Below are 19,212 nucleotides of genomic sequence, written 5' to 3' on the forward strand. Positions count from 1 at the left end.
ACATTCTTGAGACTAAATAGGCTCAAAGTAATAAAACTGTTGAAAAGCATTTAGCCTGTGACTAAGAACTGTGGTAAAACCTTGACTTTTTTTCTTTCAGGTTATTAAGGGAACTATTTAACCCTCCTTTGGAAAGCAGAAGTTGAAAAATTTGGCACCCACATCAGACCTATTACTTAACTATGGAACATGTGATACAGGGAAGAAATGAAAATCCACAGCAGACATTAAAAAAATGTCAATTCCAGAGTTGTGCTCCAAAACCAAAATCATACACTTGCTCCCCCCACAACTTTCCAAGGGACTTATTTAGGGAAGCTGAAATTATATAGCCCAACTCGAATTCTTTTTTTTTTTTTTTTTATTAAGGAAAACTAAACAATTGTTTTTCCTCATGTTTGGGTTGGCTTCGCAAAGTGAAGTTAGAACCTTCTGCAAAGATCCTTGACGTCTCTCTCACATGGGAATTATAAAAGTGTTCTAGAAATTTTAAAAAATAATCTTTATCAGGGGAAGGGAACTTTGCCTAGCAACAACAGTGAGGAAAGTTTAAAATTTGAATACAATTTGCAACTCCAGCTCATGACACCAGCACCAATAAATTGATACATTAGTGCTCTTTCAGCATTATGGGAGATATATGTATACTTTCCTGGGGAAATACCGCTTTCTGTAAAATCACTTTGAAGAGAAAGTGCTTATGCTGTCACTCTTGATTATTCAGAACCTCCACACAATTGGATTTAACACAGCTCCAGACAGACCTATCTATATTCGCTGAGTATGTAACTATTTTCTCCTGACATCCAAAGGCCTGATGAAAATACCACTGCTTTGACTTTTCTACTTAAATTTATTATACAGCATGATGCAGTGTTCTCATCAAATATTTTCATGATTATTATATTGATAATAGATTTTGAGTCTTCCCAGGGAAGGCGTCTGACCTTTGAGGGTACAGTACCAGCAGACACAACTTCTCATACCTCCAGCCTAAGGCGTGACTTCAGCAATAGCATAAACTCTTGGCCCTCTGGATTTAATTGCTGGTCAATGATCAATATAAAAAATGAGGGAGACCCCTATATTGCCAGATTTAGCAGATAAAATACAGGATACCCAGTTGAATTTGAACTTCAGACACTAAAATATAATTTGATGTTTATTTCAAATTCAAATTTAACTGGGTACCCTGTATTTTATCTGGCAACCCTAACTTATATAAATATAATGCAAATTATATCTATTATATACACTGAAAGATATACCAATCACTTAATAACTACAGTTTTGTGGAGAAAAACTTAAAAGACACACCCCTCCCACAAAAGCAATATTTTCTTTAAACATTCATTAAAACTCCCAATTTTGGAGGTACGACTGCATATAACATTTAAATACTTTTTTTCACTTAGTAGCCATTATGAAGACAGAATTTTATTTCCCTAGTTAAAGCAAGCAAACAAAAAACACTGCAAATACACACAAAAAGGAAAAACTTAACAGAACTATCAGAAAATTTATTGGAATCCGCTTCTCATTCCTTCCTTAAAAAAATAACAATTGGGATTACACTAAGGGCTTGAGTTTGTGCAATTCCTTTCTTTATAGAAGCGCAAAATACTTCATCATAACTGACTCAGAGACCTGTTTTTTAAAAAGCAGAAAACAGTCTTTCATTTCTCAGTTGGGGAAACTGAGGCTCGGAGAAGCAAAAAATTTCTTTGTGGGAAGTTAATATTGGACCGGAAGTTTGCCCATGGCAAGAAGAAACAAAACAAAACACAAAAAACCTGGTACAGGTAGCACTTCTCTAAAGTGTATATACTCAAAAAAAAGACTTAGCCCCTGGAGCATATAATTCAGCAGAAAGCTGTGGAAACAATTTAAAACCAACGGGACCCTGTCCCCAGCCTTATCTAAACCAGAGAACTTTATCCTGGGCTGGGGTGGAAACGTACTCAAACAGATACTGAAGTAAACACACAGGAACAACACTCCTTCCAATTAGAAGATCATATTAAGTTGAGTCCCTGGCAGAAAGAGAACATTCTGCCAGGAATCCAGCTGCCCGAGTTGCCTACTTTTGTCCCCACTGGGCCTTTTCTCACAGTAGAAATGTTTGCCTGGGTTTGCTACCAGCAGCCGTTTTGTTATCCATAAAAGCCAGCAGGACAGGGGCAGGGCTTGCCTTTTTTCTTTATTTTCATTTCCACAGAGGTTGTAAGAACCCTGTCTTTCTCACCATACAGTTCATCTTCAATGACATGACAGTAGTCATAAGTTGCCAATTTTTCTCCTTACAGAGGGGCAAGCCTTCAGGAAAAAGAAAACAAAAAAACCTTATCCAAACCTAAGTGCTACTAGGAGCTCTGAATCAAGAACTTTTGGAGAACTATTTTTTTCTAAAGATAAATTTCAGTAAGTATTTTAGGAGGTGAAGAGCTCTAATTTTACTCAGGAGTGAAAAAGAACGAACATTAAAAAAAAATTTTGATACTGTATATATGACATAAAATATACCATTTTAACCATTTTTAAGTGTACAATTCAGAGGTATTAATTATGTTCACAGTGTTGTGCTACCATCATGACCATCCATCACCAAAACTTTTTCATCACCCTAAACGGATACTCTGTACCTGTTAAGCAATAATTCCCTCCCTTCCCTTAGCCCCCTGATAACCTCTAATCTACTTTCTGTCTCTATGAATATGTTTATTCCAGATATTTCATAAAAATGAAAGGATGAACGTTTTAAAGGCAGCTCTGAAGATAACTAGATTTGGAATCAAGTCAACTTGAACTTGTGTTCTTAGCCAGTACATTTTCCTGCCTCTTGGCTGTGCAACCTTGGGCAAGTTATTTAACTTCTCTGAGCCTTACTTTCCTGGCCTTTAAAATTTGTATATAATCATAAAAATACCTCAAAAGGCTGCTGTGAAATTAAAGCAAAATAATGATGCTTAAGGAGCTTTTCAGACTGGAAAGTGTGATGTAAATGTTATTTACTTTGGTAAGGGGTGGGCAACCCACACAGTATTATTTTAACAAAGTTGAATTAGAATGTGCTACTAAAAGCTCTGCCATAGCTACTCAAGCTATCCCTGGATTTCCACTGACTCACAGCCTAGGACGCTGGTTTTCAGACCAAGTGCTCTGACTTGCATGTCCTCATATTTGCAGGAGGAGAGCATGAGCAAGAGAACCAAGCTTCTAAAAGCAAGACTCCATGCGAGGCAGTGAACTCCACGGTGATCATTTACTCTCGAAAGTCAAGGGAAGATACACGTTCACTAACAAGTGGCTGCATCGCCTAAGAGGGCTGCTGGCCAGCATGGGTAGAAGACTTTGAGCGCCACCACCAAAGGGTGTCAACCAAGTCCAGCTGTTGGGAAGGTTTTGGTTCACTTCCAAAGGACTGGGAAGAACATCAAGATCTTTCCCTCAGGTTCTTCAGCAGGCCACAGTGCAGGGTAATTCTCTCCACAGAGACTGAGACTGCGTGGAGTTGTGGAGGGGATGACACGGGGACCGATGTCCTAATAGCAGCACACACACGGACCCCAAGGGAGCTCATTCCATGAGCAAGCCATTTAATATCTCTGGGCCTTAGTTTTCTCATCTGTAGAGGGAGTTGAACTGCCTGATTTCCCAGTTTCCCTTCTGGCTCATCCATTAATGGGTCCTTGCCCTGCTTCTGAGCTATCAAACCAATCCTCTTTATAAGCAATAGGCTGCCTGAGTTGTTTTTCCCCGTGAAATTTTAATGCAGCTCACAATCAAAGGTAACTCCTCGAACCTTTTTTCCTTTTGTCTTTAGAAAGCAAAGAAGAAAGAAGGCAGTAACCACAAAAGTAAAAGATAACACTCTCTTGGGTGATCTTTTAAAATGATCTGGGCTAGAGAAAAGTGGTACCTTTTGATAAAAGTTGCTAGACTCCTTGTATTTTATTGCAACCTTCCATTATCTATCTATCTATCTATCTATCTATCTATCTATCTATCTGTCTATATATCAATCATCTATCTATATCATCTATCATCTATTATATCATTTATCATCTGTCAATCTATCTATCAATCACAAATTTCCAGGTAATGCTTTAGGATAATTTCTAACTTAATAATATGACAGCAGTTTTATATTGCCAATTAACTTCCTTAAAAAAAGGAAAAATTCCTACAAAAACCTGATCCAAAGGCAGGCTTCTAATACAGTAAGACTGCCTGACTCTCTTTCGTTGACCATACTTCAAAGTAAAGTAAAGGAAATGTCATGTCCACAAATTTATCACTGTCATGGTTATCAGTAGGGAACAGTTTCAGAGTTACAGTTATCATACAGCAGAGAATTTTAGGAATATAAGCTGATATTTCCAATCAGTGCCACAACTTGAACAAATTAACTTCCTTAATGGACTTCTTATTGTCATTTGGTTTCTAGGCAATTGTCTGGGTACCATGTTTATTTAAATTTTTTTCATAAGAGATGGCATGGCATCTTTCCTCCTCCTCAGACATGCCAATTCCTGAATGAGCATTTCCAGAGGCTTTGCATTCTGGGCAAGTCTCTAGCTGCAAGAGATGCTCCTTGCCAGTTTGACAATATTCAGTCTCTTTGCCTTCTCTTGTCCTGCTTCACAAGGAGATAACTGTTGCGATAGAGATATTTTAAACATGGATAAGTTTAAACATGTTTATAGTCAAAAAAAGAAACAGAAAACTAATAAAAAAGGAATATCTAAAATCAAATGCCTTGGGGTCTTTCTTCCTCTCTCTTTTTGTCAGTACTTCCATATTTCAAGTGTGTGTGTGGTAGGGGAGATGGAAATGGGTTGAATGATAATTAAGAAATTTCTTAATTGACTCAACTCATGATTCTACCTTATCCTCACACATTGTTTAATTCCTAGAAAAGCACTCCAAATCTGAGGACCTTCCAAAGATTCACTCTCCCTCCTCACAAGAAGCCTGATTTTATTCAGGCTGTGAGATCTTGGGCAAATGGCTTAACCTCTCTGAGCCTCCATTCTCTTACGCATAAAATTCTCAGTACTAGGTTTAGAGTAAGTGTTAAGACAATTCACAATGGACATGTAGCACAGAGCCTCTTTTCTACTAAGGTTGTATCTAAACACATATATTTTGCATCAAATAAACAGAGAGAGATGCCCTGGGCAGGCACAGCTACAAATTTCAGTGCCGTTAAAGAGGTGGATAATCAGGTAGGTTGATGTTTGAGAGCTCAGGACAGAACTTTTGAAATAAAACCTGGAACCCTTAGTCTGCTTTTGACATGTCACCAACACGCAAAGCACAAGGATGCAATCTCATGGTCCATGTGCTTCCCTTTACTTCCTTGTGACTTCATCATTGTAAAGAGCTACCAGCTAAAACAACAATTTTATAAGCAGCCCATGAACATTAGCTAAGAAATGAGGCCCAGCAGTTAGGTGGTGGCTGCTGCTGCTGCTGCTTCTTTGAATGGCTAACAATGGTTTCATAAAGGAAAGATAGCACTTAAAGCTGGCCCTAGGCATGCCCCCACTCCCTACCGCCCAATCCTGAGATGTCCCATGAGCCTGCTTCATTCTACATATAGTCAGCCAGAGAACATATGCAGGGGCCAGATCAGTAACACAACCTGGAATGGGGCCTTGCCAAACACAATGATGTTACAAAACAGTGCCCTTGTCTAGGATAAAAGGGCTATTAATGATAATCAGTTCATGTTACTGAAAGGGCTCCAAGTAATCTCTGTACTTTGTTTCAAAAATTCTTAATGGACACTAATGCTTAGAGTTCACTCAAAAGAGAAATAAATTATGTGCCAGGGTTGCAGGGACCAAGGACAATAGTGGAAGGCACCAAAGCATCAGTGATTTTACGACAATCAAACAATTTGTAATTGCATAAAAAGCCTTTAAATTTCATTTAGAAAGACTAATTATGAACATAAATAATACTTTAATGTGAGGTTTTCTTTATGTTAGATTTAAGCCTAGGTTGAGCTGTTTCAATAATAACATCTAAGCTTTCTTACCAACCAAGGCACTTTTTACACCATGAAAAAAAATTCCATTTTATTGTGAAAGACGATAATGGGGGGAAAAAAGAGGAATTGTTTTCTGTTTATTTTTTAAATTTTTAATTTTTTGTGATTGTTCTCCAACTTCAGGTTACATGACTGACATTTGTGCCTAAAAATGTCTGTTAATTTTTGATAGGCACGTCAGACCTACACACTCTTTCAGGTTCTGCCTTCATACTTAACAAAGAGTTCCTCATCTGGTTCCCCAAGCAAAGGCATCAGAGAGAGAAAGTTAGTCTATATGAGAAAGAAATCTTGAAACTGAGCTTATTTGGGAAACAACCATCTTTTCTTTTAGGGATTACTTTGCAATATATTATAAAAAGTCCATCCCTAAGGAGGGTAATTTCTTCTTACATCACTTGCTGGCGCCAAATGCATGATTAGTAGTAATGTACAATAGGAATAGTAAGAATCCTTGTCTTTCAAACTGATTTCCTTTTATTGATTACTGGAGTTACCTATCAGATATGACACAGTTGCTTTACATTTGATCTTGAATCTCCAGGCAGAGGTGTAGACTGATAATTATCAACACTTATATTTTAGCCTTCTGAAATTGAGAAATTTCATTTTATAAACGAGTAATTCAACTCAGGTAAAATCAACAGGCCTTTTCAGGAAAGGCTTCCTTTTACGAGGCTCTGAAATTTTTTGAAACTGTTTACCTTCGCCACTAATATGGGCAGGTACTGACATGAATGTTTGTACCTGACTTACCCAGATGCTGTCAAACATATGGCTATTGTTGTAACCCTTAAATCCAAGCCATCAGAACTGGCTGGATAAGAATGGCCCTGAGGTTATGTGGTTGCTGGCCCCAAAGCAAATCAGGCATTATAGAAACTTTGCATGCATTATGACCTTGTATTGATAACTGAAATCGCACCTTATGGAGAATGAATACTTGTCAGCAAACCAGGTCAAGACAAGTAAAGATTGACGAAATTTTGGCCCGGTCTGCAGCCATCCCAAAACCAAAGTCTGCTCCTGATGACAGAAGTATGGGTAGACTGGGGCAAGGCTAATTATGACTAAGGAGGACACAATTCTGTGGGCTGACTCTTGTCCTGAATAAGCTAAAAAGGATAGGGAATCTGCCAAAGTGAAAACGCTGGGAATTTGGATCTAAATTTGGAGGAAATGAGCTTCATTGTCAGAACCAGGATGACTAGTAAAAGTCCCAAGATCCAGTAGGTTAGCAAACAAAAATTTAGAAGTGGAGAGGCAACTTTAGTTATTTCTAAACATGTAGGATATTGAATGGAGGTAAAAGATTTCTAAAAAGATGAAAACACTGATAAAACCAATTATTTGTAGCAGCTCTTCTCTGATGATCGACTTTTAGGTACAGTCACTCCTCATTATTTGCAGATTCCATATCTGGGGAGCTTTCACAGTCATTCACAGCCACTAGGCCATTAGTGGAAAAGTGCAGAGTGACAAAAAATTGGGGTCCCCCAATACACACATTCTTGGTTGAAACTGAACAAGGTCAAGTTCTGCCTTCTTGTTTCAGCTCTCATACTGTGAACAGTGTTTAAATGTTGCTTTAAAATATTCTGAAGCCAATGATACTGTTTCTAGACAGGGTTAAATGGGGGCAATCTCTAAGAGACTGGTGAAAACAAAGAACTTCCTAGGGAATAAAGTTGACTAACTGTTGTGACCAGAGGCTTGCAGGAACCTAACCCTACATTTTTCCCAGGGCAATGGTGAACTTTAGTATTGGCCAACTCAGTGTTTTAGGTGGTTTTACAGAACGTAAAATAATGTTATCACAGAATGTAATAACAAGAACTGACTGTAGTTTGTCTAGATTAGTCTCTGCAGGTCACAATTCAAGAAAAGAAAAGTCATCAAGGTGTTCATATAGCATTCACACAGTTTATCAATAATATGGCAATTATTATAGTAGGTGTATAAACTATTTTTTTCATATAGGATTTAGACCCAGGAAACGTGGGTTCTAGGCCTAGTGCTGTCATTTGGCAGCTGTGTAATTTTGAACAAGGACTTAATCTCCCTGAGCCTGTTTCCTTATCTCTAAAAGGGGAGGGGGGGAATAGTTTCTTTTTTCATCTGTAATTCCAGCAGTAGACATGTAGTATTAGAAGTACTCATGTCTGATTCCAAGACTGTGCATGTAGCATTGTTTATATCAGCAAAATATTAAGAGGAAAACCACCCAGGTGTCAACAGTAGAGGGTTAAATAAGTAAACCATGACATGTTTGTCTGCATAATACAATATTCAACCCATCATCAAAATAATGAAAAATTAATCATATAGAAAAATGGTCAAACTATATTAGGAGAAACAAAAAGTTCAATGTTCCAAAGCATAATATGATTCCATTTCTGTCAAAAAAGAAAAGAAATAAATACAATAAATTGACGGTAGTGCTTATTTCTGGGTGGAGTCTGATTTTTACTTTGTTCTCCTTGCCTTTATTTTCTAAACTTTCTATAAGAAAACTGTAGAAATGAAATTTTCATAACAAGAACAAAGAAAAGCTAATATTAAAATACCCACCTCACAGGTAACTATAAAAATAAAATGAAATAATGAATGAAAACCTGACTTGATATTAGCTTTAATTATCACAAACATTATTTCCTGGTAGCCATTAGGAGAGCCCGTTTCTGACAAGAACTATTGCGGTCCACGTTCCCCTGTCTGAAGTCTGAAAAATGAGTGTGTGGGCATAACTGGCAACTTTTGGGAGGACCCCATGGGGATGCACAATCTACTAATAATTGACAAAACAATAACCAAGTGACTAGTCAATATGCTGTACAAGGTCTGAAAAAGAAGTCTTGTTTAGTTTAATGTGTTTTACATAATGGTCGGGAATGCAGTGAGAGACATAGAGGCTAAGGTTAGGCAAATTTTGACCCCTGGAAAAACAAATATCCTTTAGCTACCAAATAGAGGTTTTGTTTATGCCCACAACTAGAGGACAGGTGACTGTGTGTCGGCACTTATCCGCAACAAGGTCCACAGAGGGTAGGTGGAGACTTCTGCAGAGCAGGTGCAGGCTAACAGACTGATCAAAAATCCCTGAAGGCGAGAGGGAGCCCTTGTATCAGCATCCCTGGAGAAATCCTTTGGCGTCAGTGCCATGTAATGTAAAGAGCACAGAATTTGGAGACCAAAAGACTAGGTATGGAATCCGGGCTTCACCACCAGCTGGTCGTTTCACTTTTGGCGAGTTACTTAGCTTAAGCATCAGTTTCCATTTCTGTAGGATGGAGGTAAGACTATCCTCTCCATGGGGTTTTTATGATAGGAAGATGGTATATACAGTGCAAAGCTGCACGCTGTCAGCTGTCATTGAGTTTCATTATCTAAGCAATGTATCTTTTAGTGTTGCATTAATAGGAGAGGGAAAGAAAAAAATTCCCAAAGGCCCACAGTCCTTGAATTGTGGCACTGAGGTGATGCTGAGCTTCAGGACAAACTACGGGCTCCTCGGGGAACTGAAAACTTTTCATAATTTGTTTGATTTCAATCAACATAGTTCTTCTCTTGGGAAAAATTTTTTTTTCCTTCAGTAGGTAGGATATTTTATGAACTTAAGGTACCTGGTAATACTTTGGGACCTTTCAAAAACGGTATGACACATTTCTAGCTGCCTCTGCATATCCCTTCTTCCATGCTTCCACAGCAGTTTTAGCTGGGCACGTAGTCACCCAGTTAGAGTCTATGTTTCCCACAGTCCCTGGGAGCTGGGTATACCAGAAGACTAGGTTCTCGCCAATTAAATGTGAACAAAAGGGGCATGTTCAACCCTCAAGTGACTGAAAAGGAAACCGCTTGCTCTGGCTATCTTCTCTCTCCCCCGTCCCATAAGCTGGAACTTGGACAAGGACATGACCCAGCTCCAACCATGTGGGCAAGCCATCTGGTGGGGTAAGCAGAGCCCCTAGACTGGACCCTGCCCTGATGACACTGTCAGAAGGGCTTCTTGGCAGCCTGCACTGGCTTACTCTCACAGAGGAGAGACACAAACTTCTACCTCATATGAGTCACTGTTTTCTTGGGGTGTCTTTGCTGGAGCAGTTTAGTCTTTACCTTAGGAATTTTACTCTACTTAGATCACCAAATGGTAGATCTGCAAGAGACTTGAAGAACTGCTCCTCTCCCTTACAAATAGAGAAAACTGGGGCTCATGGGGACGAAGTGACTGGATCCGAGTCACCCAACCAATCAAGGCAGGACAGAGAGCAGAGCATGGCTTTGTAGGCTACAAGCCCTGGGTTGCGTTCAGTCTCCCATGAGCGTACAGGACATTTCAACTGGACCCATGAACGGCTTGACCAGCATCATTTAGAAGCTGCATAAGTCGAGAGAGGCTTTTAAAACTGTAAACCAGGTCATGTCAGTCCCCTGCTCAAGTTCTTTCTAGGACTTTTGATCCCGTCTGCCTCATGCCCTCTCTTTCTGCCTCACCTATTTCACTCTTGGTTTTTCTCTAAAGCTCCAAGCTTCTTCCTGCCTGAGGTCCTTTGGGCTTGTAATTCCCTCTGCTCAGTTTGGTGTGATCTCTCCAGATCCCCCTCACATTCACTCAGATCTCTGCTTAACTGGCACCTGCTACCAGCTTATCTAACTTCCCAGCCAGTTTATCTGGAATTGAGCTACTGCTCCAATCCTTTGTTTTGCTTTACCTTTCTTCTCAGTATTTCTCTCTTCTTGGCATTCTATTACACCATATAGCCTTATTGCATGTCTTCCCAACAATGTCAAACCCTGAAGGCCGGGGCTCAGTATTCCTGATTTCCATTGTGTCTCTTGGTGTCTAGAATGGTGCCTGGAACAGAGTAAGAGCTCAAAAAATATTTGTTGAATGAATGAATGAATGAATGAATGAATGAATGAGGATGCTCCCCAAAATCATCCATCTAGGTTACCCATCATGACCCTAATGCCCAGTCTTCTGGAAATGTGCAGAGAGCAGGAGAGAAGCACAGCTGGTGGGACAAGTGCTAAATGAGGTGACCTAGGGGACAAGTAAGAAGTTTGCAAAGATGAAAAGAAATTGGAAAGGTGCACACAAAGAGCAAGAGGGAGGAGAACACACAATAACCCCAGGACCCAAAAGAGAGGTCAGGCCACCAAAAGAAAAGTTAAAATGGTGCTTTGAAATACAGTTGATAAAATCAATTTGGTCATTAGCAGAGCTGAACACAGGGCATGTATGCCTCATCTGTTAAAAAGATCTTGAAGGTCTTGTTAATGGATCCCCAACACAGAAGCTTGTAAAGGTTATAACCCAAGTTGTAGAGCTAACCTCATATTGGCACTGGGATAATAAAGAACCTACAGAAAAATTTCCACTTAACTGTATGCTATAGTATAGTTCTCTGCAAGAAGCAGGGTCTGTGTGACTTCTCATATATGGAAAATCACAATAGCTTAACTTTCCCATTTCTGAGATTGAGAAAGCTATCTTGGAAACAATGATTTTAATTCTTAGGTTCTTAACTGTAACAGCCTACAGGTTAACTTGGGTTTAGCAATATCCCTTCTGTTCAAAATGATTTTAAAATAAAGGTGGGGGAGTGAATTTGGCTCAAGCAATCCAGTGCCTGCTTCCCACATGGAAGGTCCTGGGTTCGATTTCTAATGCCTCCTAAAAGCAACAAAACAAAACAAAGAAATGAACAAATAACAAGCAGACAAATGAAAAAAAAAAAACAAAAAACTAAACTGACGTGGCTTAGAGATTGAGTGCCGGCTTTGCACATATGAGGTCCTGGGTTCAGTCTCCAGCCTCAGTACTTTAAAATAAATAAATAAAAGTCAGGATGCCACTAAATTATGCTGGGAAACTATTTGCCAACGTTAACATTTTTGTTTTAGTTTTTAAAAAAAGGTAGCTCCACTTTACATTTGTATGCCCTTAATTTTAAATCCTTAATTTATTATATTATTTTTATTTTTGATATGTGAATTTTGGGTCATTCTTCTTAAATAAACTAATACAACTTCATTTCTTGATCATTACTCTGGCCCACATGGGATGGTCTATGGGGGTTGTACAGAAAGGGAAGATGAGCTTATGCTACCTAGCAAGTCCAGAAAACAAAACCAAATAAAAGCTGCAAAACCTTTTTGAAAGTTCTTGATAAAGAAACAAGGAAGATAGTGATGGAGAATGGGAGAGAACCATGCACTTAATTTCAAGCAAGATGCATAGTGAAATCTGCAGGGATGAGATGATGTCTGGGATTTACTTTAAAATGCTTCAGTAAAGAAAAAAGGATAGATGAATCAAGTGTGGTCAAATCTTGATAAATCTGGGTGTTGGGTATATGACAGTTCATTGTATAATTGTATCTATTTGTATGGGTGTTTGAAATTTTCATAATTAAAAAAAAACCAAGGGGAACAGATGTAGCTCAAGTGGTTGAGCGCCTGCTTCCCATATACAAGGCCCAGGTTTGACCCTGGTACCTCCTAAAAACAAACAAACAAACAGAAAAACCAATATAGCTTAGTGGTTGAGCACCTGCTTCCCACGTACAAGGTCCTGGGTCCAATCCCCAGTACCTCAAAAAAAAAAAAAAAAAAAAGCCAGCAAGGGCTGGTTGGAAAACTTTCAAAAGATGCTCAGTCTGTCTCACGTAAAATGTCTGAGTGATTCTTTGCATGCACGTGAGTTTGTATCAGTAGTATTTCCCCAACAGCTGAAGAAGATGTTACTAGCACAGATGTTTGGAGAGTGGGTACCTCCCAGATAGATTTGTTTATTTATTTAGTCTTTATTTCCATTTATTTATTTATTCATTTTAGTTTATCTTATTTATGGAAAGACACATTTAATGCTGTTTTATCCCTCGCCGCCCCTCCCCCCCCAATCAAATACTTATTTTCAAGCAGGTCTTAATCTCTCCAATCATGATTTTGTCAACCACAACATTTCAGGAATGTAGCCTCATTGGTTGGTGAGGGAGTACGGGAATTTTGTAAGGTCTTGTTAATGGATCTCCAATGACAAAGTTTGTAACAGTTATAATCTGATTTGTAAGGCTAATCTCATATTTGCACTGGAACAACAAAGGGAGTATGTGGTAGAAAATAAATCAGAAAACCTAACCTTTGAATTTTTCTCTCCTTGTTTTTACTACAGTTTTGATGAGCCTGCCTTCTTGGACTATTTTTTGGTTGCTTCCCTTTGTTCTTAGCAGCACTTGCTTTGCAGGTATGGATCAGAAATCCCATCAGTGTGGAGGAAGTAGCAGCATCTTAAACCCAGGTCAGCTGGGCTACATAGAAACATGAACAGAATGGCAAGAAGTCCTCTGGCCCATGCTCACAAAGAAGAAGCTGAGAAATTGTGGCTACTCTCTTAAATGGCTATTTTGAGGCATGTGTTTGTCTCCAACTTGAAGTTTAGTCCCTCTGTAGATAGTTTCAGTTCATCATTCTGAATAGCAAGATTATCCTCGTTCAATTAAGACATAGGGTTTCTCCATCAGCTCTTTTTTTTTTTGAGTCTTACATTTTTAACTCATTTGAAGATTATTCAAGGTCAATATGCAGTTAACCCTTATAATAAACATATTCATTTTTCTATAATTGACAGCATATTTTCAATTCACCTTTTGATTTCCCATCTACCTCCCATCATCACCTCCCAAAAAGGAGACTCGATGTCAGAAAGGTGGAGAGAGAGAATCATGTTCAAGTGGCTCGTGTATGGCAGAGCTGGGGCCAGAGCTCAGCCATGGGACATTTTCAGCGGTTGCTGTAGTCGCTGAACCCTTCAAGTGTTCCTCCCACATCCATACCCAAAGCCAAAAGTATCAAGCAAAAATCACTGGAGACAAATACCTGAGTCCTGGCTCACAGAGCTCCCTGTGCCCTCCTCTGCCTTCTACCAATGTTAAACTTTCCACCAATTGGCTCTCCTATCTTTACATCCTGGCTGAACAAGTCATATTTGCTAAACCAGATTTCAGGTGGGTTACTGAGGTACAGGTAACTGCCCCTCAGTGCTACCCCCTGCATTTGTGGGTAAGAGGGGCCCAGGAGTGGAGGGGCCTTGCCCAAGCCTTGAGGGCAGTCCTAGCTCTCTGGGCGAGAGACTGGACTCAGGATATTATCTAGATGGATGTGAATGGATGAAGCCTGCCACACTCAGCCGTACACATCATTCTCTACCCTTTTACCCACACGATGTAAAAACAGCACGCTCAACCCCTTTATGAATTTGGGAATCATCCCAATCCAGTGTAAGGGCTTTAGTTACCTCTAACTTCAGAGCTATCACTAATTAGTCCCAGAATCTCTTAATGGCCAGGTCTATAGAGCCAGAGTCAAGCTTAAAACAATTTGAACGTCTCATTAGTGGACAATACATGGATTATCTGATCTTTCAGATCCAAGTGGAATTTGTTCAAGTGCAAAAATTCAGACTTGCCATCTATACTGCCCCTGACTTACTGGATAAATTGTTTGTTCTCTCCTTGCCCTATGCTAGCCAGGCACTATGTTAGTAATGGGATATAACAGTAAAAAAGATCGCAAGGATCCCTGTGCTCATGGAGCTTGGGGCGGTGGGGAGGGGAGGGTTACCCACAATGTAAGAATATCAGCCAAAGCCTCAGCTGGTGACCCAAATTCCATGCTGGCCACACATTTTGCATCAGTCCCACCCACGTTCCTAGAAGGCATCTCTTCTCCCAAGGGGCATCCAAATACTGCTCTTCATACCCATGAGTTTGAAGAGCAAACAGTGTTTTGGAGTTGCTGAAAAAAATGCAGGCTAAGTTAATTTTTCCTTTAGGTGGTGGAGAAGCTCTTATTCCAACCAAATTCCCTTTCAGCCCATGGTCACTTGAGGCATTGTAGATTTTTTTTAGCTGAGGATATAAATCAAGGTACATGAGGGATAGGAACCTCTTCTTGCTCAAAATATTTCCCCCTCCAAGCATCTTGACGTTTTATTTGTATTTCAAAAGATCCTGATACATGATCTAAATAGTCCAAATAATTCTTACAACTGTTGTATGATGAGGATAATTTAACCTATTACTTTTTATTCACACAAATGAAACCTGAATCTCAGTTTCCAAGGTAACAGAACAAATAACACAAGCCATCCCCAATTCCACTACTGTTAAAGGTCGAATGGCTCTGAACTCAGACATCAGGAATCTTTCAGCCAACTCAAAAAGCCCCCTGATTTTTAATGTTTTCCCCTAACTGTCATACTTCATGCCACTTACTGAAGGGTGCTTTAAATATAGTAATACAAAGTGCAAGGATGAAGCAAGTAAACTTTCAGGATTTTAGTTCCAGCAAATGAAGGCAAAAGTGACTAATCTGAGTGAGAGAGACTCAAGAGCATAGTCACAGAGTGAATCAGCCTCAGACAGTAAATCTGGTACAAGATCCTGCTTCTATGACCACTACGTCTCAGATAAACCACCAAACTGCAAAGACTTCCTCCATCATGTATAAGCCGACTGAAGTCTTCTTCTTATATATTATGCTGAAACTCTGAGCCTTACTGTAAGTCATCATTTTTTATAGTTTTAACAATGATAGTAAAATACCGCCACAAGTGGCACTGTCAACTTTTCTGCAAGCGCTACCTTTTCCTCACAGTGACATTCAGAGTACAGAGTCTCCTTCATCTAAAGGAGCTGTCCTATCAGCTCGCTAATGGGAACAATTCATTTCACCTGCACTGCAAGCGCAGCCCAGGTGCGGAGTAATATGTATACCATCCGGAGGGAATCAGTCCTCCCAGCCGGCCCCTCCCGCCATTTGATTCATTGACGAGAGTTCCACTTTCTTTCCACTTAGGCTGACTTACAGAAAAAAGGGACATTCCAGAAAAATGAGCCATTAGCCACATTTCCTCAAGCTGCTGGCTTGGATTATATAACAGCTCCCTGATACCCAAAGCTAAGGAACAGAAGGCCAGCATCTTCTGTGATTTTTGTGTGGTGTCAATGCCCGTTCCACTCTCCCCTTTCCTTTCTGCTGCTCACCCACCCCCCAGGTATCTTTGACAGTCTATTTAGCTCATATTCCTCACCTATTTTAATTATGTTGGGCGCTTCTGCTTACACTGCATTGTATCCTGACTTCATAAAACACTCACTTTCCATGACCCTCGCTTACTGCCTTTGACCCACTCACATATAACATCTGCACAGCCAATATTTTAGGAACAGCACCTGCAATCATTAATGTATTAAACCGTTGTCCGAAAATGACTGAACGCATTATTTCTGCTGCAGAAGAAAATGCTGAGGTGAATCGGGAGCAAAGGTGAAAGACCTGGTTTTCCTAAAATGGATATTGCCTGGGAGGCATGTATATTCTCGAAGGACACAGGCACTTTCTTCTTACCCTTTTCCCAATCCTCTTGAGTGTGAGATGGCCCTCTCATTAAACCGATACAATAGATAAATACTACCTGCATTTAGGGTGGATGTGGATGGACAACTGAAAGAGAGAAATGTTTCCTGACGCTCAAGGATTTTCAGTGGAGCAGAAATGGGTGTGGGGAGGGCTGGGGATGGCACTGACATCTGAAGGAGACGTTCATCTTCTGCTCTCACGCTTGATTGGTTGACTCAGTAAATAAGGGGAAAGAGAAAACACTCCTGAGTTCTCAACTCTAATGAACTAAAAACAACTGCAATTGGTACAGACTGCTTTTGTAGGATTCAAAGTAATATCCACACACTGCAAACTTTACCTCTCCTTTTGGCTTCCTTGAAAGAGAACTAAATGCCAAGCCAGTTCAAATAATAAACATGTAAAGAGCTACATAAATCACGACATGCTGTTTTTCCAAAAGCCACAGGCCTAAATTAGGTGCTACACATCCCATACAGCTGCCCAAATGAAGGTTGCCTTCCTCTCCTCGCCCAAGGTCAGGGAGGACAGTCAAAAGTCTACCTAAGACCTTTCTAAGGGTCCTTCACAAAGCACTAAAGTGAGCTACATAAAGCTAAGTAAAGCTGCAATCTACAGAGTACTTCCACATTTGTAATTTTCCTTCCAGAAAAACCGATCCATTCAGGTCGACTTTCTGCTCCCAAACTCTGGAAATTTCAAAGCCGCTCGCACATTAGCAGTAGTTCTGCCTGTTCTGGATAAATAAGACCTACTCTTGTGTTAGGAAAATCAAGCCTGCTCTGTTATTCAGTATATTCTGTGGTCTAGGATGACCCCGAAGAGAAATAAATGTCTAATTTTTACACTTCCTTCAAATTCCACAAGTTATTTTTGTTATTTCAAAATTCAGCACTTTATAATAAATTTATAGGGAGCCTGGGGGGATATCCATTCATATTATATGGTATCTCATTCATGGTTCCTCCGGGATAGAAACCATGGAGTTCTACCGCTCAGTCAGCCAACAATACTTTCACCTGTGAAGTTCCTGTATAATAATGACAAACGGGGGTCCTGTGGGGATTGCACACACATGTATAATATAAAAGACCTACAAAGTGAAAAGAACACCACTCTTCTCCTAAAGTGGGAGCAGCTAGGCAAGCTGGAAAAATGCTTTAGGATTTGTCGTCATGAAGTGATAATGTATTTTACTATAGAAATTGGTATAAAGCACCAATTTCCAGGGATTTTTTAACATACTTGCTTAAGTTGAGGTGTCACCCCTTCCTCTTTCTTTCCTCTAGACTCAGTCATGTGTCAAATTGGGGAGAAAGCAGTTGGAGCCACTGCCTGGCTGCAGGCCATAATTAAAAAATAATAATTTTTTAAAAAACAACTTAAGGCTAGTTTTGATTACTACCATGTGCTGACAATTCTAAGTAACCTCAGTGATAAAATACTCCTTCCTCCAGGGTCCACCACTCCTCCACTGGCCCCCCATTTGTAAGGCCACTGTGGAGACAACCCAATATCTCCTTAAAAAGAACACATACTTGTTTTTAGTAATGAAAGTAATACATATTCACTGTAGAAAATTTTTTAAAAAATTAAAGGAGAGAAAATTCCCATTAACCTCACCACTTAATTATAGCCCTTTATATCATTGCCATTTTGGGGGAGGTTATTACAAAATATTCTATCCTACAAATCCTTTTTACATATATCCTTTATAAAGTATTTATGATGTTTTTAAAATATACTCTTGAAAGATTAATTTTTAAAATAATTTACATATAAACAAAGTGACCTTTGGAACATATCTATCAATATATAATCCCCTCACAGTCGAACTTTATCATGAAAAAGAAATCCTGACAAAATATATTTTAATTGACAAAACAGTATCTTCTTTTAATTTACATTTCTTTGTTTCTGTGGTTCTTTTGTCTATGTTTGTTGATGTTTGTTTCCTGTTTTGGTAATTTGCAGTTTATAGTCTTAGCTCATTTTCCACCTGAGTATTAGTCTTTTACTTACTGCATATATTAGTCATATGTAGCATACTTTTCAGGTTTTTTGCTTTTAATCTTTATTTAGACTCTTTTTTCACAAATGCAGTTTATGCAATTTTAATTTAATTTGCAATTTATGCTAATTTAAAAATTTTAAGAGGGTGGGATCAATCTGGTAATCTTGTATGTAAGGTTTGTTCCTTTGCTTTTATGCCTGTAAAAACTTTGTCTACTCCAGAAACATATTCATCTATATTTTTAAAAAGTTTTAGGATTCTATTTTTTGTATTTACCTTAAAAATACAAATGAATTTTATAATATATGAAATTCATAATATATAATAAATGAAATTTATTTATTAGACATGCTTTTCTTTTTTGCTCTTTAGGTTAGCTTGTAGATAAATTATTCCACTCCACTTCTTAAGATTGGAGTCCAAACAATGCACCAACTGGTCCATGTCTTTGTTCTCTTCCCTAGTAACATACATCAGTGGGTCACATCAGAAAAAGCCAGGAATGTCAAAAGGCCAAGAGTCAAAATCTAGCCCCAAAATTTTATTTGTAGAATTTGAGACAACTCGTCCCTTCTTTAGCAAATGAGGCTAAAACATTAAGATTGGGTGATCCACTTCTTAAATTTGTTATCACTGAGTAAACCTGAGTGCTTCCTGACTACTTCATGAAATGGGGATTATAATAAGAGACTCATAGAACGGTAGTACAAATGTGTAA

General features: G+C 39.0%; 1 protein-coding gene across 2 annotated transcripts in view; it reads right to left on the minus strand.

Annotated features, from left to right (window-relative positions):
* RORA (RAR related orphan receptor A) overlaps nucleotides 1-19,212 on the minus strand; it is a 712,506-nt gene that overhangs the window by 181,695 nt on the left and 511,599 nt on the right. The window lies entirely within an intron of this gene.

This window comes from Dasypus novemcinctus, chromosome 3 (assembly GCF_030445035.2).
Source record: "Dasypus novemcinctus isolate mDasNov1 chromosome 3, mDasNov1.1.hap2, whole genome shotgun sequence".
NCBI lineage: Eukaryota > Metazoa > Chordata > Mammalia > Cingulata > Dasypodidae > Dasypus > Dasypus novemcinctus.